Source organism: Suricata suricatta, chromosome 7 (genome assembly GCF_006229205.1).
Source record: "Suricata suricatta isolate VVHF042 chromosome 7, meerkat_22Aug2017_6uvM2_HiC, whole genome shotgun sequence".
NCBI classification, from domain to species: Eukaryota; Metazoa; Chordata; class Mammalia; order Carnivora; family Herpestidae; genus Suricata; species Suricata suricatta.
Window position 1 is genome coordinate 66996859 of NC_043706.1, and position 22615 is coordinate 67019473.

The window sequence follows — 22615 nt, forward strand, 5'->3', positions numbered from 1 at the left end:
TGAGAGCCTCCAACATAAAGTACATTTATAATTACACATCAGAAATGCTTTACTCATTACATAAAAATGGAATTAATCTTCTGATTTTAGAGACCATCAACATACAGAGAAATTAAGGTTAAAAAAAGCTCAGAATAGTGAATGGCTTTAATAGTGACAAGGCAATCTTTTAAACAGGTAAACATCACAGTTATCATAACAAGATCTGGCTCCCATAGGAATGGGGGTGGAGAGAGGGAGCTGGATGGGGCCACAGGAGTACCAGGGAGGACGGGGCCAAAAGAAACATGGAGCTTCAGAGGCTGGGCTCAAGTGAGGGCAGTGTTCCAGGTGGACATCATCAGCCCTGCCTCTTCCTCGTATGAGGCTCTGATCTCACCGTGTGCCACAACCGTCTTGTCTGTGCTGGGTTCCAGGGAGGTATCTTGAATGTCCATCCAGGTAACCTGTTAATTAGGGCGACTCTACTTTGTATCTCTGGATTCTTTCCACTTCTCTCCATTTCAGTGCCAGTCTTGCCATTTCCAATCGAGATTGCAGCCCAGACTCAAGTCTTCTCATTTACTTCAGGATAAATCCTCAGCCCTTAAAACAGGCTGCAAGTTTCTCCACTACTTGGCGTTTGCTTACTTCTCTAGCCCAACCTGTCATCACTATGTCCTCCACATTCTGCACTGCAACACACAAAATTTCTTTCATTTACTCAAAATCACCTTGTTCTCTTTCAGCTCTAGGCTTTTACACGTGTTGTTTCTCTCTGTAGGATGTTTTCCCAACCCTTTTTGTCTGGTTGTGAGCTATTCTTTTTTTTCTGATGTAGTTTTAATACCCTTTTTGCCTTTGCTGACTGCCTCCTTAGACTAGATTAGATTCTCCTGCTGGGGAACCATACTATTCTGTACTTTTCAAAGCATTTGTGAGCCAAATTATAATTGTTTAAGCAGCCTGTCTTCCCCATAGGACCTAAAGTCCATGCTTGCAGGAGTGTGCTTCTTCTCATCACTGCTGTATTTCTAAGGTTAGCACAGTGCCTGGCATGAGGTGGTGGGTGGGTGGGTGTGGGGTGCGGCGGGGGGGGGGGGGGGGGGGGGATATTTGTTGAATGAAGTTTAGACATAGTTTATGTGAGTGTTATTACCCGGATCAAAGTGGCCTGGCTGCTGTCATTTGTGGGGATCTATGAAACCTTGGTAGTGCTGGAAGAGGAGCAGGAGAGCAAGACCAAAGCATCCTAGGGGTGGATATACTCACCAAGGAGGGTGAGTGTCAGGGCTCCTACCGTTGAGGGATCTATGTGTGCATAATTTGACCAGAACTGGAGAAATGGAGAGTGACAATTCTGTCTTCTCATCTATGGAACAAAAGCTAAAACTGTTCAAACTACCTTTGAGCTCTAGGATCTTTAGTCAATGTAATTTTTTTTGAATAGTTTAACCTGTGGTAAACTTTAATTTGGCCCTTATACGTAGGGTTATATTTATTTTTGCAGGTTTTGTCTGTGTTTTTACACGCCGTGCTGTTTGTCTGGATTTGATTTTATAGATTCTGTTGGAAATCTAAAGGTATCATTGAGAATTCCAAATTTAATATTTTGATCCTAGACATCTTGAAATATATTTTTTACAGTAAATTCAATGTTGAGAGAGTAGAATCCAGTTAGATAGCTGTGGATTGTTGTTGTTCAGACCGGGAAAATTAATGGAGTGATATCAATTCCATTATCGAAGCAAGAAGGGAATCAGGTAAATAGCATAAATGGAAGAGGGCTCAAGATTCTGCAGTTCTGATACTCTCTCAGGTGATGTTGATCGTGCTGGTCTGAGGCCCAGAGGTTGAGTAGCAAAGGACTGTGGACTGTTTTGGGGTGGAGTTTGTGAAGGGAAGGAGAAGAGGTAGGTTGGTAGTTGGAGAGGGGGCAAGGTAGAGAGAAAGTTTTTCGTTGTTAGATACAAGAGACACCAGCACACTGGTACCTCGGTAGAAAGGAATTAGCAGAGAGAGGAAGGTGGAAGATTTGATAGGAAGAGAACAGTAAAGGAACCGCAGGGGCTTGGGGCCTGAAACCCGGAAGAAACATGGAGCACTAGTGGAGGGCCTGGCCCTGGCCTTCAAGAAGGGGCCTTCAAGAAGTTCTTTTGAGACTCTTTCGAAGGTAGGACTATTTATTTGTGTTTTTACTCAGTTGGTTCCCGGCAGCCATCATGTAAAGTTCATTCTTGCTCCCTTCTCCTCCTCCACTCCAGCGTCCTTTAGTCTTAAATCTGGCCCACTGTTTTGTTGTTGCTGTTTCAGACTGCCTTTGGATTTTCATTCTCGCATTTCTTTGCCTGCTCAACTCTTTCTGAGGCCTGCCCACCTGGCGCCTCAGTTGTAGAAAATGAAATAAGGAAAGCAGAGTTAAGTAACTTGCCCAAGGTCAAACCGATAGTGAACGGAGTGGAACTCTTGTGACATCCTAGAACAATGCCTTCCTAGTACTTTAAGGTGCTTTCTTAAACCGGTGGTTCTCAAACTGTGGTCTCCAGCCCGGCTGCATCAGCATCAGGTGAGACCTTGTTAAAAGTGCATATTCTCAGGGCGCCTGGGTGGCTCAGTCGGTTAAGGTTCGGCTTTGGCTCAGGTAATGATCTCACGTCCGTGGGTTCAAGCTCTGCATCAGGCTCTGTGCTGACAGCTAGCTCAGAGCCTGGAATCTGCTTCAGATTCTGTGTCTCCCTCTCTCTCTGACCCTCCCCTGCTCGCACTGTCTCTGTCTCTCAAAAATAAATAAAAAACATTTAAAAAAATCCATACAAGAAAGTGCATATTCTCAGCTCCCACCTTTGCTGACCAGAATCAGAAACCCCGGGGGTAGAGCCCAGCAACCGGTGGCTTAACAGACCCTCCAGGTGATTCTGATGACGACGAAGTTTGAGAACCACTGGTTCGAACAAATGAAAGTGAAACGTGTTCAGGGAACATAATAAGACCCTTCCAGAAAATGAGCCAGTAGAAAGCTATTCATCCCCTGTTCACAACGTGTAAGTGATAAATCAAGAGGGATTTGTAGGCCAGCCTCTGAAAGATTTCTCAATGGCAGTGAAATATTTGGCTCTGTTCACCAAAGAATTGAGAAAGTGTTCATGGAGAGCCTCAAAGTGCTGTGACAGATAGTAGAAATTAGAGAAAATGAACAAACAAAATAGTAACATTGACAGCATTCTACCAATTGTGTTCCATACTGTTCAGTGAAACATGTACATAAATGTAATAGGAATCCAAAGAATGTATGTGTTGATTTTTGTTGTAGGAAAATTTCTCTTTTCCTTCTCTATCCCCCTGCCCCTCCCTTCCTCCCTCCGTCTTTACTTCCCTTATCCCGTCCTCATAAGCACTGGTATGTTCTATCATAGAAGATTCTGAATACAGGTTTGCTGGTATAGAAGATGTGCATTTGTGTAAGACAGCCCCTCCCCCTTTTCGAAGGGGAAACATCTTTTAATATCTATTTCAAGTAATTTTAAACACATCTTGTGAGGAAAAATTTGGGGATCAAAAATGCAGGATACTTTATCCTAAAATTCAGTGGAAAACCTTAAATTCTGATTATACTATTTTACCAATCCCTAAAAAGTACATGCAGCAACATAGCTAAAATGAAATATTGCTACAAATGAATGCTAGCATGTTGCAGGCACTAAGACAAAACACATTTACTCACAAATCAAGTCTCCTATCATGTCTGCAGAACTATAAACACACAGTTGCATTATATTCTGGGTCACACTGAGAAGTAAATAGCTAACTTCAGTACAAAATGAATTTGAATGAATTCCTAAATTGAATATGAAGACAAAGCAAAGGTCTCAGTGAAAGTGGCAGAAAACCAGCAGCAAAGTACAGCACAGTGAGTATCTGTAGGGGAGGTGAGGGCACCAGGGACCACCCTCGGCTCTTCTGTCATTTGTGTGGGTGGGCTCATTACCAGGAGGGGCGTCCTGAGGCTTTCCTTGTACTGCAGGGAGATGGGGGTCTTTCCCCCCAACTCTTCTGTTCTGGAAACCTCATTTGTGTGAATTTTAAAATCTAAACTTCTTGCAAGCATTTCTTAGAGTTCATGTGAAAAAATACATCAGGGAGCACTTAGCTGTGGGCTGTGAGGGAGACACAGGCTGTGAGATGCTCTCAACCATTCAGCGAATCCATTGTTTCCCATCATCAATTATTTTATAGGAAGTGTGATAATTTTTCTTGTGTTCAGTCTCTGCCATTTCTCTCGGAGTCAGAGAGAAGGACTGCCTGTGTGTCCTTTATACATTCAGACCGTGTCTGCCAAGTTTTACACTTTGAAATAAACAAGGGACGATTGCTTCCAGAGAAAGCTGGTTCTTCATGCTTGCACAAATCTATCTGTAAAAATTCTTCATTACTCTTTTAATTAATAACTCCCATGAAGAACAAAGACTCAGTTGCTTTTGTGCCCTTCCTGGGTGCTTGATTCAGCAAGATATTTCACACAGTAGCTTTTCAAAGATGTTCATGGGCTTGATATTCGATATATCACTTCTGGTTAGGATTGTAAATATTTGTAGCAGAATAATTTTCCTGACCTAAGGCAGGCTTTTCTACATAAAATGCAGTGTAGGACATACAACATGTCAACATTTTATATCAGTTTGACAACTACATGGTGCAGAAGTAACGGATAAAAATGTGAACAATGCTTCTGATCCTCCTAAATACTTTTCATTGTATTTGAAGTTTTTCTAATTCATCAATAAAGCAGAATAGACAGAATTGAGGCCCCTTTCTCCTTTCCATCGATACTCTAATAATGACCTTATGCTTCAACCCAGGTCATACAAATTAGATGGCGTTTCACATTTTTTAATAAACAGTTTTGCTAATAATTGTGCTTTAATAACTCTGAAGTTATTTCTACCTGTGTACTTTATGAAGTGTTTATCCTGTGAACTGCAAGGTGTCTCATCATACCAGTAATTTCCAAGCAGGAGTCAGTCCAAAGTAGGCCAAGTCCACGCTGGTGAGCTGCTTTGTGTGGCTTTGCAGCTCTCTGATGTCTGACGGTGTGAGCGCTACAGCAGGAGCTGGGCCTGGAGAACTGTGTGCTCCCGTGATCTGTACTTTTCCAGTTCCTCTGAAATTTTTCTTTAAAGGAGTGCCTTGTCCGTTCACAGACACCTGTGATGGTGAACACAGCAATAAAAAACTTATCTGCTCAGACTTACCTTTTTAACAGCAAATGTCGTACGAATCTAAGCCTTCTGTACCTATAGGTCCATGTGAAGAAGAAAAGTCCCATTAGTCAGATTTTTGAAACTTCAAGTTTCAAATTTTATTTTTATTTTTAAAATGTCTTTCTGAAAGGCTTTGCCTTCTTTGTGTTAGTAGACTGAAGCTGCAGTTCCAGGCCGTGGCCCTGAACCCTACCTGGGCATTAGAATCACCTGAAGGGCTCTTAAAAATCCTGATGCCTGGGTTGCTCCCCAGGCCAATTATGTCAGAATCTCTGGGGGTTGTACTGAAGCATCAGTGTTTTTTGATAATCTCTAGGTCAGGATTGAGAACCACTGGTTTAGGCAAACTTTTATTTATTTATTATTATTATTATTTTAATGTTTATTTATTTGAGAGAGCACACGCTCACACACACACACACACACACATGCAGAGAGAGAGAGGGAGAGAGAATCCTAAGCAAACTCTGTGCTGCCAATGCTGAGCCAGACTCAAGGCTTGAACTCATGAATTGTGAGATCATGACCTGAGCTGAGATCGAGAGTCGGACGCGCCTAACCGACTAAACCACTCAGACGTCTCTAAGGCAAACTTTTATATTCTATATTTAACTCAAATGTTCTTATAACTCGTTTTCATTCCTGCCTAGGTTTAATTCCCTTATTTCAGTAGGGTTTTCTCTGTGGTATGCTGCAAATCCTTATTAGAAAGAGTAGAAGAAACTGTTCTGGGCCCTTTTTAGGGGGAAACATCTGACTGTAAGATTAGTCTACATTAATGTCCTTGAATTATGAAATTTGAGAGTGTGGATGACACCAGTGAGAGGGGATGGTGAGTCTGTGGGCAGCTGAGGGAAGGACCGTTCAGTTGTCTTCATACACGTTTAGATGTGTTGGTGGCATGGATGTGTTTGAAGTTGGGTCCTGGGTGGGGCTCTCAAGCCCTTTGTGTGAATAGTGAGCAACTATAAAATGAAAACTGCCATTTATTCCAGTCCTTTTTTTTTTTCTTCTGTAAGGGTAAATAGTAGCAGATAGCTCCTTTTACCCTGTAAAAGCAGTATCGTAAGGCATTTCTTTTTAAAAAATTAGTGAATAGTTGTACCTCTGTGCTTCCTTCAGTATTGTTTGTTATAGTTGGTAGTTTATTGAACAGTCTGTGGTACCCTTGTAAAATGGATCGCCTTCTGTGATTGCCATTATCCTGGTAGTGTTCAGAGTCCTTGAGTAGTAATACTCAGCAGCTTGTGATGAGGCAAAAAGCCTCTAGAGAAAGGTCCACTCAGATGTAACAGGTGGCTTCTCATACAAGTATTGGCAATACTTTGAGACATTTCTGAGAAATCCTATATCCATTGACTCAGAGATGTTTTCTACTATGTGATTCACCAGTAAATATTTAAGTAAGAGGGCACTTAGTTTTATACACACACAAAAACACACCCCTTAGTTGTTACATTGTAAGACAGTGTTAAAAACTTTACCAAGAATTCTCAGCTATTAAAATTACTTAAGAAACTAAGAAAATATTTTTTAAATAGTACCGTACTAAATACCCTTTTTTCTCCAACTACGTAAAGTTTTTTACATTTATTTTGAAGTGGTGCAGTTTTTATGGCATGAATATCATGGATTTATTTGTTTACCAGAAGGCATCTTAGAAGCAAATAGAAATGATGTGATTGTAACATCCATACTGATACATGTTTGAATAAGGAAAGAGTGATGCTTAGAGCACCATGCTTAACATAAAACAATTTAATGCACTAATGAATGATCATCATCAAGGTCAAGCATATGGAAGATACTCAATGATCATTTTAAGAATGCACAATCACAAATGAAGGAAAAAAGATCCAACCAAGGGAGTGGGGGTGATATTCATGGCGGGAAGGGTTGCTGAGGGCAAACTCTGGAGGTAGATTGCTCAGTGGGAAGAGCAAGAGGGTTGGAGTTAGAGGAATCTGGGTTGAATCTCAGGTCCACCAACATTAGCTGAGTTCTTTTAGGCAAATCACAGATCTCTCACAAAATGCACTCTTCTCCTATATAAAATGAGAATGATGATGAGAAGGATAAAGATGGGCAATCAAGGTTAATGGTGAATGCTTGGCACCAAGCTTCCTGACGCAAGGATGAAAAATAAATATGTTTCCTTGCTCCTTTGGCCTTGATAGTCTGCTAGGAATTGTCATTGATTGCTTAGCAGCAGCAGAACCTAATTTTTTTTTTAATTTGGACATGAGAATTTTATTATTTAAATCTGCCTTTCAAAGACCTGGATCTGTCTGGTTTAACAGATTATACTGGCAGGAAAGAAAAGAACAAAGGTTTAAGGGTGTGTAAGATTTCTTTCCAGTACTAAAACTGTTCTCAGTTCCAGTCCAGTAGCAAACATGGAAGGTCCTCAGGCCTGGCAGTCTGATTTCTTTCAGCTATTACTTAGAAAATTTTGTAGGAATTCAGCTATTACTGTGTTTAATTATTTTGAGAGATACATTAATGGAACTTGATTTTCATTCTTTACTGTTACAAAATGTTCTAATCTGATTGCTGTTCTGTTTTGATTTCTCAGTTGTATAATTTTCTGTGTCTTCCTTCCACAATGGACTTTGTGATTTTTCTATCAGGAAAATGTCATCACTCCTTCCTTGTCTGTTTCAAGGGGTTTCTATAGGTTATTTGTTACAATTTTTTTTGCCTCTGCAATTTTTTTTAAGATAGTTAAGATCATGTTTTAAGCACTGGATAGTTTTCTGTTGTCTAGGAGAAGGTTACATTCAAGTTCTTTGCCATAGTGAATCTGGAATCTTTTCCCAGCCCCATATCCTACTTTTGGAAACCTCTGCTTTCCCTCTGCTCCAGCCACACCTTTTCTGAGCCATTGCTCAGGCTTCTGCCTCTGTACCCTTGTCCATGCACCTTCCTGGTATGAAAGGCCTCCCTAATGAAAGCACTGTGATCCCTTGACACTCGTCCTCTATGGAATCTTTCAGATTTTCCCCCAGTTTGAACTAATACCTTTGTGTTTCTACTCCAAATACCCTCTACTTCGGTACCTCAGCTTGATGGTAATACCTTTTGCCATGTAGTAGAGTTATTTACCATGTGAGTCCTCTCCGCTCTCATTCCAGTGCCTTTATATTGTAGCACTGAATGCAGCATATGTTCTGTAGAATCATCCATTCTGGCGAGGCAGAATGTATTTCATTCAGTTTATTTTCTTCCTGAAAAGAAAGTGTCTTAATTTCATTTTTAATGTTAAGAGATTATATTGCTCTTTGGTCAAGTTTATTGAATTTCCTAGGCCACTGAGTTTTACAATGAGTGATGGATGAATGGAACATAATCCTAAAGCTGTGTTATGCTGCTTTATAACTCAACCTCACAAGTCAGGAAACCCAGAACCCCTGAGAAAGGACTTTACGTTCAGGACTGTCACAATAGTAAAAATCAGTGGAAATGAGCTCTGCTTGGTTAGCAATGTGGTGTCTTCAGAAAATTGACTTTCAACTCCCCTTTTTGCTACTCATATGAATATATTTTAATCACAATTGACAGTACAACAATTGATTACTGAGTTGTCTCTGGCTATCCCTCTTTTTTCAGAATTAAGAATATTTTTGCTTTGTCTCCTTATGCTAAAGAACAGACTCTATGGAATTAAGTATATGACTTTTGGCCACATCCGTATGTTCTTACAAAGTTGTCATTCGGGGATTTACTGACAGATAGATTCTACTTTAAAAAAAGAAGGTTAGCTCTGGAAATGCATATGTCCCAAACAGTGTCATGGGACTGATTCTTGGACTTCACAACAGGCTCATAATTAGTTCACTACTTAAGGCATATGAGGAGATATTATGTCACTCATCAAGTGTTGTATTCCGTGGTGAAATGAAAGGCATCTAATTCCTAGATTCAGAATTGGCCAATTATAGTATTTTTCTATTTCTGGATTGTTTATCAGTCTAAGGGTGTACTCAGTATTTTCAAGTCTTGTGAGTTTTTAGAGAACAAGGTCATTTAAGTGGTTCTACAATGGAATAATCTTTTCACTTCTGAACTTTTACTATGTTTTTCTTATAAGGCTATTACAACATTCATATCACAGAAATTGCTGATGATGAGGTCATCAAATATTTTGCCATTTGGTGAGAGAAAGGGAATGTGCATTTAATGAACCAACATTTTATAATTTCTCTTTGGTACCTGCAAGATCCATTACCAGATTCCCCTTGGAGTGCCATCTCTGTATGAAGAGCAGTGTGATTTCTGAGCCCTGCAGAGGGTCAGTGAGGGTCTTGGAGCAGGATCTCCTTACCTGGGTCAAAAGACTTTATGGGAAGCACTAACACACTGGGAAGATAATATGTAAATACATCAAGGCTTTGAAAGGCACTAGTGGGATGATGGTGTGTGGCTTGTATTACAATCTTCAGCACTTGGGAGAAACATTATCTTTAGTCACCAGAACTGAAGATTAAAGAGAATTTTATAAATGTTGTGTGTATCCTAAGGCTCAGGGAAGCCTAAATTATTTGAAGATGTATGTTTAGCATTTACCTGGGGACAGACTGAACTGTTATTGATTCTGAAATAAATAAGAAAGTAGTGTTGGAACGTAGTATTGTCCCACATTGAGTATAAATAAAATATATTAAGTGATAACTAACAAGTAACTATGATTACCTAAATTTTGTTTTCCTCTGATTCATAGAAAGCAATTTCCTTATTATTTGTGATTGTCAGTAAGGCTTTAGAATGAAACATTGGTTTTAGTCTTGCAGAGTAACTTTTTGATAGCTTTTTTAAATGTTTGTATTTATTCCAGAGAGAGAGAGAGAGTGCTGTCTCATGTTCATGAGCAGAGGAGGGGCAGAGAGAGGGAGACACAGAATCTGATGCAGGCTCTGACAGCTCAGAGCCCCATGTGGGGCTTGAACCCACAAACCCTGAGATCATGACCTGAGCCGAAGTCAGAGGCTTAATCGACAGAGCCACCCAGGTGCCTCAACTTTTTGATAGCTTTTTAACAAAGCCTAGATTTCAAGGACTGGTTTGATATGTCAGACATAAACAATAATAATAACAATAAAATCTTGAAACCAAAGCCTATAACCACAGGCCTATACAAGGCAGGCTTTAAAAAATGTTCTAGTCAGAGGAAGACCTTATTTTTAGGGAGGCAGCTGAGGCTTGGACCATCACCTGACTGAGATCTCTCTCTGCTTGATCTGCACAGATGTACATCAGTCAGACAAAAATGTGCTTGACTCTGTACCAGGCAATTCAGTGGCCACATACAGGCAAAGCCTACAATCATGGGTTTACAAGTTGGATGGAACTTTATCAGACAGATGTAATTTAGAGAATGGAATTGAAACCTGAAAAAATTGGAAGGTGAATTACGAGAGACTTGGTATGGTGCTTGTTCAGGTGTGATACAGTAAACATTATCATGTAGGTGCGGATGCCTTCGGGCCAAAAGATTGTAGGAAACTGAGACAGTTTAAAAAACCCACTTATCTTTTTCAATCCAGTATTCATGATCTTATAAAATATCCCAAAATAATCAACAAGTAAGTACTTAAATGTATATTTGCTCAGTACAGGTCTTGACCTTCAAGGTTGGAAAAAAAAAAGACATTTACTTGCTATTTATTGTGAGTTTATTATCTGGTTAGAGGCAAGATCTCCTGACATGGACACACATGAAGAACCACATGTGATGTATACAGTTTTGTTTTGGGTTATATTTATTCATGGTCATTTGTTCATTAGTCAATTCCTTTCCTCAAAAGCTGTGATTTCTGGAGGTGGTGGTGAAAAAGAATGAAGAAAGAGACTTGATACTCCTGTGGAGCAGGCAGACAATAGCAAGTAAACTGATAAGCAGGAGAAGTGTGGGGAGTGTTGAAAGTTGTGGGAGCAAAAAGCAGGTTGGGGTGGTGGAGGGCCTGGGGACGGGGTGGGGCTGCTAACAGCCTGGGTGATCAGAGGGACCAGAGGAGAAGGAGCCCTTTGAGCTGACTGCTGAAGGAGCAGCAGCATCCCAGTGGCCTGGAGCGGGAACTAGCTTGCATGTTTAGTGAGCAGAGAGAGAGCAGAGCGAGTGAGATGGGACCCGAGACAGGGCGGGAGTGGAGTGCTGACGACGCAGGGCTTGCTCCCGTGGGTAGCACATCAAGCATGGTGGGAGTCCTTTGGTGACCATGAAGCAGGAGCTTTGAACTTTTTGCTGTGGTAGCTGTGTGAGAATGTAAGTGGGAGGGGAAGCAGACTGCTGGGTAAGAGTCCCAGGCAGTGGTCCGGAAGGGACGTGATGCTGGCTTAGATAGGTGGGGAGGAGACAGCTAGAATATAGGAGGCTCTGCTTTTGCAAAAGAGAAGATGAAGCGGTAAAGATGACCCTGAAAAGGGGGTGGGATTCCAGCTGAACTCTGAAAGATTAAATGTGATTAAACATGAACACATATAGAGGAAATGGATATTTCTGGGAGATATGAAGATGGTAATGGCAATGGCATGAATGAATGGGCCACAGTCCGCGTCTCTGCTATCCAGAGAAAGCAGAACAAATATAAATTAATCTAAGATAGTGGATTACTGGATAGTGGATTACTCACACTGGAATCACCTGGGGAGCTTTAACAAAATAGTGACATCTGGGTTCGACCCCTGAAATTCTGGCATGGTACTTAGCATGGGTGGCCTGGCATCAGAGTTTTGAAGTGTTCCCAAAGTCACTTTAACGTGCAAGTAAGGCTGAAAGCCGCCAGTGTAAGATCTCTCAAATAGGAGAACTGTAGCCCAGCAAGAAGCACGTGAAGCAGGCTGAGTGCATAACTCTAGGTAGTGCTTTGAGACTTACCCAATTGTAAGACTCCCTTGAGATGTTTATTTAAACTACGAGTTCCTGGAGCCCTCTCCTGGAAACACTGATTAATTGTGCCTAGGAAAACTTAATTTTAATATGTTCGTCTTATGGTGATACAGGAAAAATTGTACTGGGTAAAAGATCTCAGTGCTTCTGATTTTTTATAAAGAGAGTGAAGTGGTCACATCACTGGAAATGAATGCCAACCTGTTATCTAGCAGGGTGAGCCAGCTTGAAGGTAACATCTCAATGGTACAGATGCGAGCTGTTGGAACTCTATGGTGAAGAGCTGAAATCAAAGCAGCGGCATCAAGGCCTTTGTGAGAAATAGATTCAGGCACATTTGTTTGGAAAGAGACTTGGTCAAGGAGAGATTGGAGATGTGTGTGATCTCAGCAGGAAAGGTAATTAGGGCTAGATTGTAGAGAGCTGTGTCATTGGGCATTCACAGCATTGGGGGCCCAATGAACGTGGTGTATTGCTGATATTAGTGATTGTGTTGTTTCTACCAATTCTGCACGGCAGTCATGACATCCTCACACTGATGGATGGGAGCTATGCAGGTGGTTACATTGGTTCGTTTGGTAGAGGATTGTATTTTCATGAGTTTGATGTTTCTCTGTAGGGCTGTTATATATATGTGTTCATTGTCTCTCTCCATGGTATTTCCTGTTTGTCAGAAAATGAAATTAGGACTATGCTTTTTACTTCTATTGCATATCTTTGCCCACAAATGACTGAATCCAAGAAGAAATTAGATTTTCTTATCAGCTTCTAATTTTGTCCTAAAAACTCTTTTCTGTTAGAGAAATTCTGTTGTTCATTTATTTAGCCCCTTTTTATTCTGTAACTGTTCAGAATAAACAAACAGTGTGGAGAATGTGAAGAGAGATAAGGTCTATGCCCTGCCCATAGGATCACAGTCTATTGGGAGCAAGATCACATCACTAATGATACCCAATGAGCCTGTAGTCCAGAGAAAGATACTAATGTATAGAAGAGAGAATATTTGCCTTAGAGAATAGGACTTGTAAAAGTCTTTCTTGAGGGTGTTGCTGACTTTGAAGGATGGGTAGGATTTAGAAAGCTGTGGATCTGAGGGTATTTCAGGCAGGAGGGAACAGTGTAAAGCACAGACACAGGAATCTGCTGGCAAATGGTCTAATTTGACTATGGCATACAGAGCATGAAGAGGTGTTCTGGAAAATAAGATGAAAAACTAGGTTGGAGCCTATTAAGAAGAGGTGTGACAGCCAGTGGAAAACATGCTTTGTTCTGTAGGCAGCAAGGAGCCTTTGGAGATTTTCCAGAAGGAAAAGAGAAGGAAAACTAGCATTTATTGGGTGTGTGCTTTGCATGTGCCAAGAAGTATGCTTTCTGAAAGTGGTACATTTAGGTGATGTGAGGCATAGGTTATTTGGGCACAGTAATTGGGCATCCTGTTTAGAATTGTTTGGAAGAGGGAGGAGCTGGAGACAGCAACATCACAGTCCTAGCCCACGTCTTACTTGTAATTATTTTGGAATGGGGAACAAGAGGTGATATAAAAAAGGTTTTTATTGATCTGAGTAAATATCTATTGAGCTGTCAGTACTGCAGGCTGCGGGTTATGGCGGTAAATCAAACAGTCCGAGACTGTCACGCAGTGTACATTCTTGTGGGTGGGACAGATTATACTGGCAGGAAATGATCAGGCAGTAGCAAGTGAGATTTAGAGAATTAAAGCAGAGAGATGTGACAGACACTGCTCCGGTTGCTTCTTTAGATTGGGGTGTCACCTAAGGCTTCTCTGAAGAAGTGACATTTTTACAGACCTTTGAATGATAGAGAGGAGCCAGCCTTGAGAAAATTGGGGTTCAGTGGGGGAAGAGCATCCCAGCAGAGGGAATGTTTACTACAGAGGCCCTAAGAGGGGAACAAACTTAGTGAATTTAAGGAACAGAAGAGCAAGGCGGAGTCAATATTATTAGTCCATGGAACATATATGGGGGGATCAAGGAAGAAGTCTTGAAGTCATGAAACCCTTAGGTTTCAAATGTTGGAGACAGCATGGTAGCAGCTTTACCAGGGAATTGGACTGGTGTAAGTGAAGGATGGATTTATTTTGGGCATATGTGTTTTAAAGTGCTGAGATGAAGTCGTATTGAGATATCTAGGGACGTGAGCTTGGGAGAGGGGGTAGGATTAGAGATAGAAATTTGAGAATCATCTGCCTACGAGAGTTCTTTGAGGCTCTAGGAAAGGTGGGCACATCCAGAAAGTTAGAACAGGAAGAGAAAGCCAAAGACAACAATGAGGAAGGTTTAACTGGCAAGCTGAAAGGGTGGCTTGCTTGGAAGAGAGGGATGTTCAGGGTCTGAGCATTGAATGTGGGAAGCAGTGTACTGTCAAGTAGCCCCGGACCAAGCTGACACGTAAACACACTGTTTTGTTTCATGAGCCTAATGCAGTGAAGACAATTCTGTTAAGCCAAATCATTCCATTAGCTTGTCATTTCATGCATTTGACATTGCCATCTCTCCCGGTGCATTCAAAACTGGAATTATGATGCCAGCTGCTACAGTGGGCTGAAACCAAACAGTAAGCTCTTATTTTTGTCAGCATTTCTCAAATATGCTTTGCAGTCTGCCAAAATACATCCTTCCAGAGGCAGACGGAATTTGTTGTTTTTCGTTTTTTTCTTCCAAATTTTTACATAAAGTCAAGTTAGTTAACATATAGTATAATACTGGTTTCAGGAGTAGAATTTAGTGATTCATCACTTACATGTAACACCCAGTGCTCAATCATAAGTGAAACACCGTCATTTCAGAATTGCGTGGTACTTTAAAATAGCATTTTCTATTTGACCACCAGGTGGCGTAAACACTACTTTTAAGTTCAATTTATCAGTACATGTGAGTGACTGTTATTAATACTAAGAAGTCCTGGTTGGTAGTGACGAGTTATATATGCCTGTGATGACATTTCAGTGCATCTGAAGAGCTACTACTAGATTTATCTTTTTGTTTATATATTAAATAAGTCTTCACACCACCAACTCTGTAGGAAGGCAGGCATCAAGCAATGGAAATTCTCAGATTAGTAAACTCTGTGTCTGCTGACAGGAATCTCTCCCTTCCAACAGGGGGTCACTTATACACGTGGAACAGGTTGATGAGTGCAGTGATAGAAGTATGTTTAAGGGTACTTGATAGCCCAGATATGGAGTGAGTTTTGTCTGTTCCAGGCAGAGCAGGGAGTGATTCACAGGATTAGAATCAGGGTTTGAAGAATTAGTCCATCTCTGGTTATAGCATAAGACCACCTCATGTAGTGGGAACAACTTGTGGAAATGCATAGTTGAATGAATTAGCAGGGTGTGTTTTGGTAAACTGTAAGGGTTCAATTTTATTTATAAAATAAATAAATTTATAAATAAGAGTGGGGATGGAGTCAAGACTGGAAAAGTAAGCAGGGGCCACACAGTAAAAGATTCTGTGGGCCAAACTGAGGATCCTTTTTTTTTTTTTAATTTGAGAGAGAGAGAAAGAGAGCAGGGGAGAGGGACAGAGAGAGGGGGGGGCAGAGAAAAGAGGGGGAGAGAGAGAGAGAGAGAGAGAGAGACAGACAGACAGACACACACACACACACACACGCAGACTCATGGTGTTGATCCCACAACCTGAGCCAAAGTCAAGAGTCAGATGCTCAACTGACTGAGATACCCCAGGTGCCCCCAATCTTGAAGGATTCTATCTGGTAAAGGAAGCCTTTGGAAGGTTTCAAGGATGACAGTCCTGTGATCAAACTAGTATTTAAGCAGGGTGACTGTCAGGTTCAGAATATGGCCTAGAGGAGGACAGAACCAGAGGTAGGTAGATCACTCAGGCAAAGGGGTTTCAGTAATCAGTGAGAGAGAGATGATGGTGTGAGCTAGAGCAGGGAGAGGACCAGGGAGGGACAGGTTCATCTGTGTAATGATGGTTAACTTTACTGGGTCACCTTGTGCCCAGATATTTGTTCAAATATTACTCTGGATGTGTCTGAACAAGTGTTTCTGGATGAGCTTAACATTTGAGTAGACGGAGTAAAGCAGACCACCTACCCTAGTGTGGATGGACTCCATCCAATCAGTTGAACTCACGAATAGAACAAAAAGGCTGAGTAAAAGTGTATTCCTTCTTCCTCATTGCCTTTGAGCTGGGAATTGGTCTTTCTTGCCTTTGAACTTGACCTGAAACATCGACTCTTCTTGAGGCTGGAGCCTGCTGGCTTTCAGACTGGAACTTACGCTGTCATCTCTCCTTTGTAGGCCTTTGTAGTTGCACTGGAACTATAATACCATTGGTCTCCTAGGTCTCTGGCTGGCTGACTGCAAATCTTGGGATTTCTCAGCCTCCATAATTGCATGAGCCAATGCTTTATAAGAAATCTCTTTTCTCCCTTTCCTTTTGTGTATAAATCTGATTGGTTCCATTTCTCTGGAGAGTCCTGACTAATACAGGTACAGAAGGTAGAATCAGCATAACATGGCATTTCACTGTATTTAGAGGGTAGAAGAGAGTTGTCAAGGGTGATTCCTCATTTAGACCTGATGGCAGGAGGAATAGTCTTGTTGTTGGGTGAGATTGGCCGTATGTGGTACAGACAATTTATGTTTATGTGTGCAGTGTATGAAGATAATCTGTACAGCTTTATAAATAGAAAATTCATGGGATTTTCAAGGTGTACAGAAAAAGATGGCAAAAAGTTAGTTTTATGGGTCTAATTTTATTTTATTTTTTAAAAGTTTCACTTTATTTATTTTGACAGAGAGAGAATGGGAGCAGGGGTGGGGCAAAAAGAATCCCAAGCAGCCTCTGCACTAGGAGTACAGAGCCTGATGCAGGGTTTGAACTCAGGAATCATGAGCTCATGACCTGAGCCGAAACTAAGAGTCAGATACTTAACTGACTGAGCCATGCAGGCGCCCCTCTATGGTCTAACTTAATGAGTGATGCAAGAATCAATATGGATGTGAAAATTTGGGAGGCAGTAGAAAATACATTTGATTCAGGAGTGGGCATTTCTGGAGTAGGCTGTGTAGCAGGAGGGCACCAGCTCTATTTGGTTGAACATGCTTGAGATCCACTCTTAAATAGTAAGCAGGATTAAGATGGAGTTTAATAACTGAAAGAAAATGAAAGAGACAAGGGCCCAGTGAAATGGAATTGAAAGTCTGTGAGGTCCAGGATATGAGAGGGACTACAGGATATTTTAGACAAGATCTGTAGTTTTAGTTGGTATCTTATTTTATGTACTTTTATATCTGATGTCACACTTCAGCATAATTTAGATTCTTGGTGTCTATTATTTAATAACAATGGATAATATTTCTGAGTACTTAATATGTGTGGGACTCTGCTTGATCAGGATGTTTGTGCATGTACTTTATTATCTCTTTAAATCTAATGACGAATGTTGGTTAGATCATATCAAATGACTTGGAGAGAAATTACAGTCCTCTGTCCCTTTAGCCTAATAACAAATTAAGAGAGAAGCATTATTTGACTTCTGCTTCACCTTATTCCCTCATGAAAAAAAAATGGGAATTACAGAAATTTGCAGCAGCAGGGCTTCATTTTTTCTTCTATCCTTTGGGTCTAATGCTTTGTTAGTCAACCTTCGAGATGTATTCTGAGAAAAGTCATCCAAGCAAATGAGTAGCCTCTGAGTAGCATGAGTTATGTAAAGCTCATTTAAAGACACAGGGGTATGTAAAGAAGCTGGTGTCAGCACACACAGGCCTTTTTGCAGTGGTTAGAAGTGATTGGACTTGGAACTGAGTCATTGGTTTTGCTTATTCCTCTGTGGCTTTTCTTAGACCTCTTAATCAAGTTGAGCCTACATTCCCTTATTGGTAAATTAGGGATAATAATAACACATGTTGGAGGGTTTTTGGGAACAACAATTGAATTATTTCATGAAACTGCTTTGTAAAGTGAAATGTGAATATGAGATTCTTCTATTCATTTTGACCAACTGACTTTAATACTGTAAGTCCATATTGCACAAAATGTCACTGTGGCCCTCTCTTGAGGAGTTTGTGCATTTCTTTAGGGCACTGAGAGTACATTCCTTTCTGAGGTTTTCTGCATTGGCATCTCTGAGATTGCCCTCATCAGCCTTTCCTGATGAACAGCCAGGAAGAATGATGGTCAGTGTATGCACTCCTGTGCCCATAGCATATGCGTGGGTAGAATCACTCCCTGCAAATGTGTACCTATCAGCACACGAAGGAGATGAGATGGGGTGGTTGTGACTTGCCTGAAGGTGCACCGCTATGGAGTAAAGATCAACGGGCACCGCTATGGAATAAAGATGAAGGTGCACCACTATGGAGTATAGAGCAGAAATAAGAAAACAGTGTTTTGCTTACCAGTGTAGTTGTTGATTGAATTCATTTTATGTCTTCCCTGAAATCATCATCCATGAAGTTCAGTTTACCTTGATGGAAAATTGAGTAGGCTTGTAAAATATTTAAACCTGTTTTCACTTTCTTAGTAAAGAACCATTTTGAATTTCAGAAAAATATAATCTACCTAAATAATTACTGTCATCCCCACCCTTTACTTTTACTTTTGTGAGAAGTCATTTCAAGTATTTATTCTTGCTCATAAGATAAAGAAGCTGTTGGCTTAAAATGAGCAGGCTGTGTGCCTGTTTTAGTATAGAAATAGCTACATGTAGTTAAAAGTTTCGCTGATAGTTTACTGTTTGGGTTACGGCCACATTTTTGGACTTACCACATTATCCCCTTAGCGTGGAGTACGGATACTGTTGTGCTAATTAATGAACACATATTTGCACATTTATGGTGGTTATAGTAGGCACTTGTTAATGGAATGAAGTCTAAATTAAAGCCTGATCTTCTAATTTTACTTCATCATCACCTTCCAATTGTGTTGAAGGATGGAAGAACAACACATCAGGTAGATTTCCTTTTTTTTTTTTTTTTAATGTTTTATTTTTGAGAGAGAAAGAGAGACAGCGTGAGCAGGGGAGGGTCAGAGAGAGAGAGAGACACAGAATCCAAAGAGACAGGCTCCAGGCTCTGAGCTGTCAGCATAAGAGCCGATGCGGGGCTCGAACCCACTAACCCTGAAATCACGACCTGAGCTGAAGTTGGACACTTAACCGACTGAGCCACCCAGGTGCCCCAAATCCGGTAGATTTCCTGTTCAATGAGTTTCTCCCTGTCTCTAACTTTAAAAGATGACCATTAGGTGAGATGTCTTTTAACTTCTTGTGTGTTAAGGGCATTTTTTTCTCTTCTTTTTTCTTCCTTCCTTCCTTCCTTCCTTCCTTCCTTCCTTCCTTCCTTCCTTCCTTCCTCCCTCCCTCCCTCCCTCCCTCCCTCCCTCTCTCTCTTTCTCCCCTTCCTCTCTCTTCCTTTTCTTTTCTTTCTTCCTTCCTTGCTTTCTTTCTTTCTCACTTCCCCTTCCCTCCTTCCCTTCTTTTTTTCTTTCCTCTTTCACATCCTTATACATTCTCATTCTCTTTCCTTCAACCTCAAAGAAAAAAAAAAACTTCTATGTCACTTAGCCCAACCCATTCATTGTGGTCCTTAACTCAGTCTCTCCCCGTCCCTTTTCCAGAACCAGGCCCCACCTGGCTTTTTTTTTTATGTTTATTTATTTATTTTTGAGTGAGAGAGAGAGAGCGAGAGAGAGAGTGTGCGCGCACATGCGTGGGGGAGGGGTAGAGAGAGGAGACACAGGATCTGAAGCAGGCTCCAGGCTCCGAGCTGTCAACAGAGACCCTGATGCGGGGCTCAGACTCACACACCATGATATCATGACCTGAGCTGAAGTCGAAGGCATAACCAACTGAGCCACCCACGCGCCCCACCTGGCTTCTAAATTTTTTCTCATATCTCTGGCTCTTGCTTCTGTGCTACTTTTTTTCTTAGTCTGTTAATTGCTTGAGTTTCTCCCAATTTGATATGCAACATTTGCCAGCAATTACTCTCTCATTTTATACTCTCGTGATTCAACTCCTCAGAAGCCTCGGCTAGCCTTCTTGGATCTTTTGCCCAGTCCATTGCACTTTGGCCTCTCTCCGCTACCCTGACTGGTCAATGCTTCTGTGGATACAAGCACTTGTGATTTTCTAAGGAGTTATTCCAGCATATTTTCTTCCAGCTTTTTGTCTTATGTACTTCTCTACTGTGTGTAATTCTCCTTGAAACTTTTTTCCTTGACTTTCATAACACAATCATTTTAATGTTTGTTTATTTTTGAGAGAGAGAGTGCAAGTGGTAGAGGGAATCCCAAGCAGACTCCTCACTGTCAGCACAGAGCCTGACAGATGCGGGCGTCAAATCCACAAACCCTGAGATCATGACATGAGCAGAAATCAAAAGTTGGACGCTCAAGCAACTGAACCACCCAGGCATCCCCATAACACATTCACTTTTGTTCCTTTTGTACCTTTTTAATTGTTCCTTCTCTGTCTCTTTAATAATTGTGTTTTTTCTCTACTCGGCCCTCAGATATTGATACTCCTCAGGGTTCTTCTTGGTCTTGTATTCTAGTCGCTGCTCATATGCTCTCCAAGTGGTCATAACCATTTTCATGATTGCAGATATCACTTACACACTGATGGCTCCTAACATGTATTTTTCAGTCTAGACCTGTTCCCCACCTATAGGCTCATGTGGCCAATTTCCAGGTGACTCGTGTCTAGATTCCTCCAGTTGCTTCATGGTTTACAAGACCAAACCTGAACTCTCCTCATTTCGCCTTAGCCAGTTTTTTGGTCTGTACTTCTACCATTTCAGTTAGTACCACCGTCATCTACCCGGCCACCTGGGTCAGAAACAAAGGATGCATTTATTCCTACTTCCACTTCGTTGTGCATATCTAGTCAATCCATTGGGTCCTAGGTTCTATTTTGAAGTTTTGTATTTATTTCCATGGTCAGTCCCTTCCTTTCTCACCCACAGCAACTGCCTAGCTCATTTCTTTTCATCATCTGAAATTAGGACTAAAACAGGTGCCTTTTTACTGGTTCTTCAGTGTCATTTGTCCTCCTCAAATCTGCCCTTCCTATAGCCAATAGAGTGAGTGGTCTGTGAAATGAAAAATAAGATCATTTCAGTTTCCTTCATTACACCATTTAGGGTCCCATTCCTCCTTGCCTTGCTGACAGCAGTATTTTCCAAACGTGGTTTCATAGACATGTGCATGTCCTTTAGAATGTTCAATGAGAATTTCTCAATTTCATGTGTATATTTTACTGATAATCATTTTACAGATGATGACCTTATTAGTGCTTATACTGGCATCTCTGTCAAAGAATGACCTAAAATTAGTAAGTTAGCTTTAACTGCAGTATTTTTTAGCCAACATCAGAAGATTCTAGAGGTTTACAAAATGCTTTCAAGGATCTATGAGATTGAGCTCTATCTATACATCTGTTTATCTTTCCATACAGATATGGGTAAGCCTAAATAATTACAAGTACATATACATATAGAAGTTGCTTGTAGATACTTATTTTTGTATATCATGTATATGTGTAGATATGTATGTAGTTTTTCCAAAGGGGTCTTACATAATTCAAGTTTGAATTGCACTCACTCTACTTATCAATTCTAAGGTCCTTAATATGTCTTTTAAGATCTTTTATGACCTGGCCTCTACATATTTCTTTTTTTTAAATTTTTTTAATATTTATTTTTGAAAGTAAGAGAAACAGAGAGTGAGTGGGGGAGGAACAGAGAGTAGGGGGAGACCCAGAGTCTGAAGCAGGCTCTAGGCTTAAAATTATCAGCGCAGAGCCTGATGCGGGGCTCAAACTCACAAACTGCAAGATCATGACCTGAGCTGAAGTCAGACACTTAATGAGCTGGGCCACCCAGGTGTCCCTATATTTCTTTATTTTAGCATCTTACTTTAGATTTTTCTGTAAATGAACATCAAGGACCCACTGTGGGTCCTTATATACACAGTGCTTTGCTTTTCCTTCTTAAGTCTGTACTTTAGCTGTTACCCCTTTGGTATATGGAATTCTCTTCCTGCATTCCCCTAACTTTTCGCTTTGAGCTCCTACTTATGCTTTATAAATTAGTTCTACCCTCACCTCTTCCAGGATGCACTAATCCAGCCAGGGTGTGCTGTTCAGTGGTCCTTCTGTTTTCATAGGGCCCTAAGCAAATCTCTATCTCTGGATACATTGTATTGCTTTGTAGTTACCTCCTTCTGGTCTTGTGGATTCTTCTCTGTATCTTTCAAGCATGGCACATAGTTGAATGAAAGATAGTGACCTCAAAATATATGGGGGAATCACCTTTGCTTTCTATTAGTAAAGAGAAAGATCTTTCTATAGTCAGCTTAAGCAATTTCTGTCATAATTTTTCTTCTATTTGATTTTTTATACTACTGTTTTTTAAATGCTTAATATGTATCTGCATGGTTCATTTAGTATTTTAAGTTAGAAAAAAATGTCTAGTTTTTATATGAAGAAATTTTAG

At 40.7% G+C, this 22615-nt stretch overlaps 1 protein-coding gene across 1 annotated transcript in view; it reads left to right on the forward strand.

Moving 5' to 3' along the window:
• Positions 1-22615, forward strand: part of MEI4 (meiotic double-stranded break formation protein 4) — a 211541-nt gene that overhangs the window by 35887 nt on the left and 153039 nt on the right. The gene's annotated exons all lie outside the window — the stretch shown is intronic.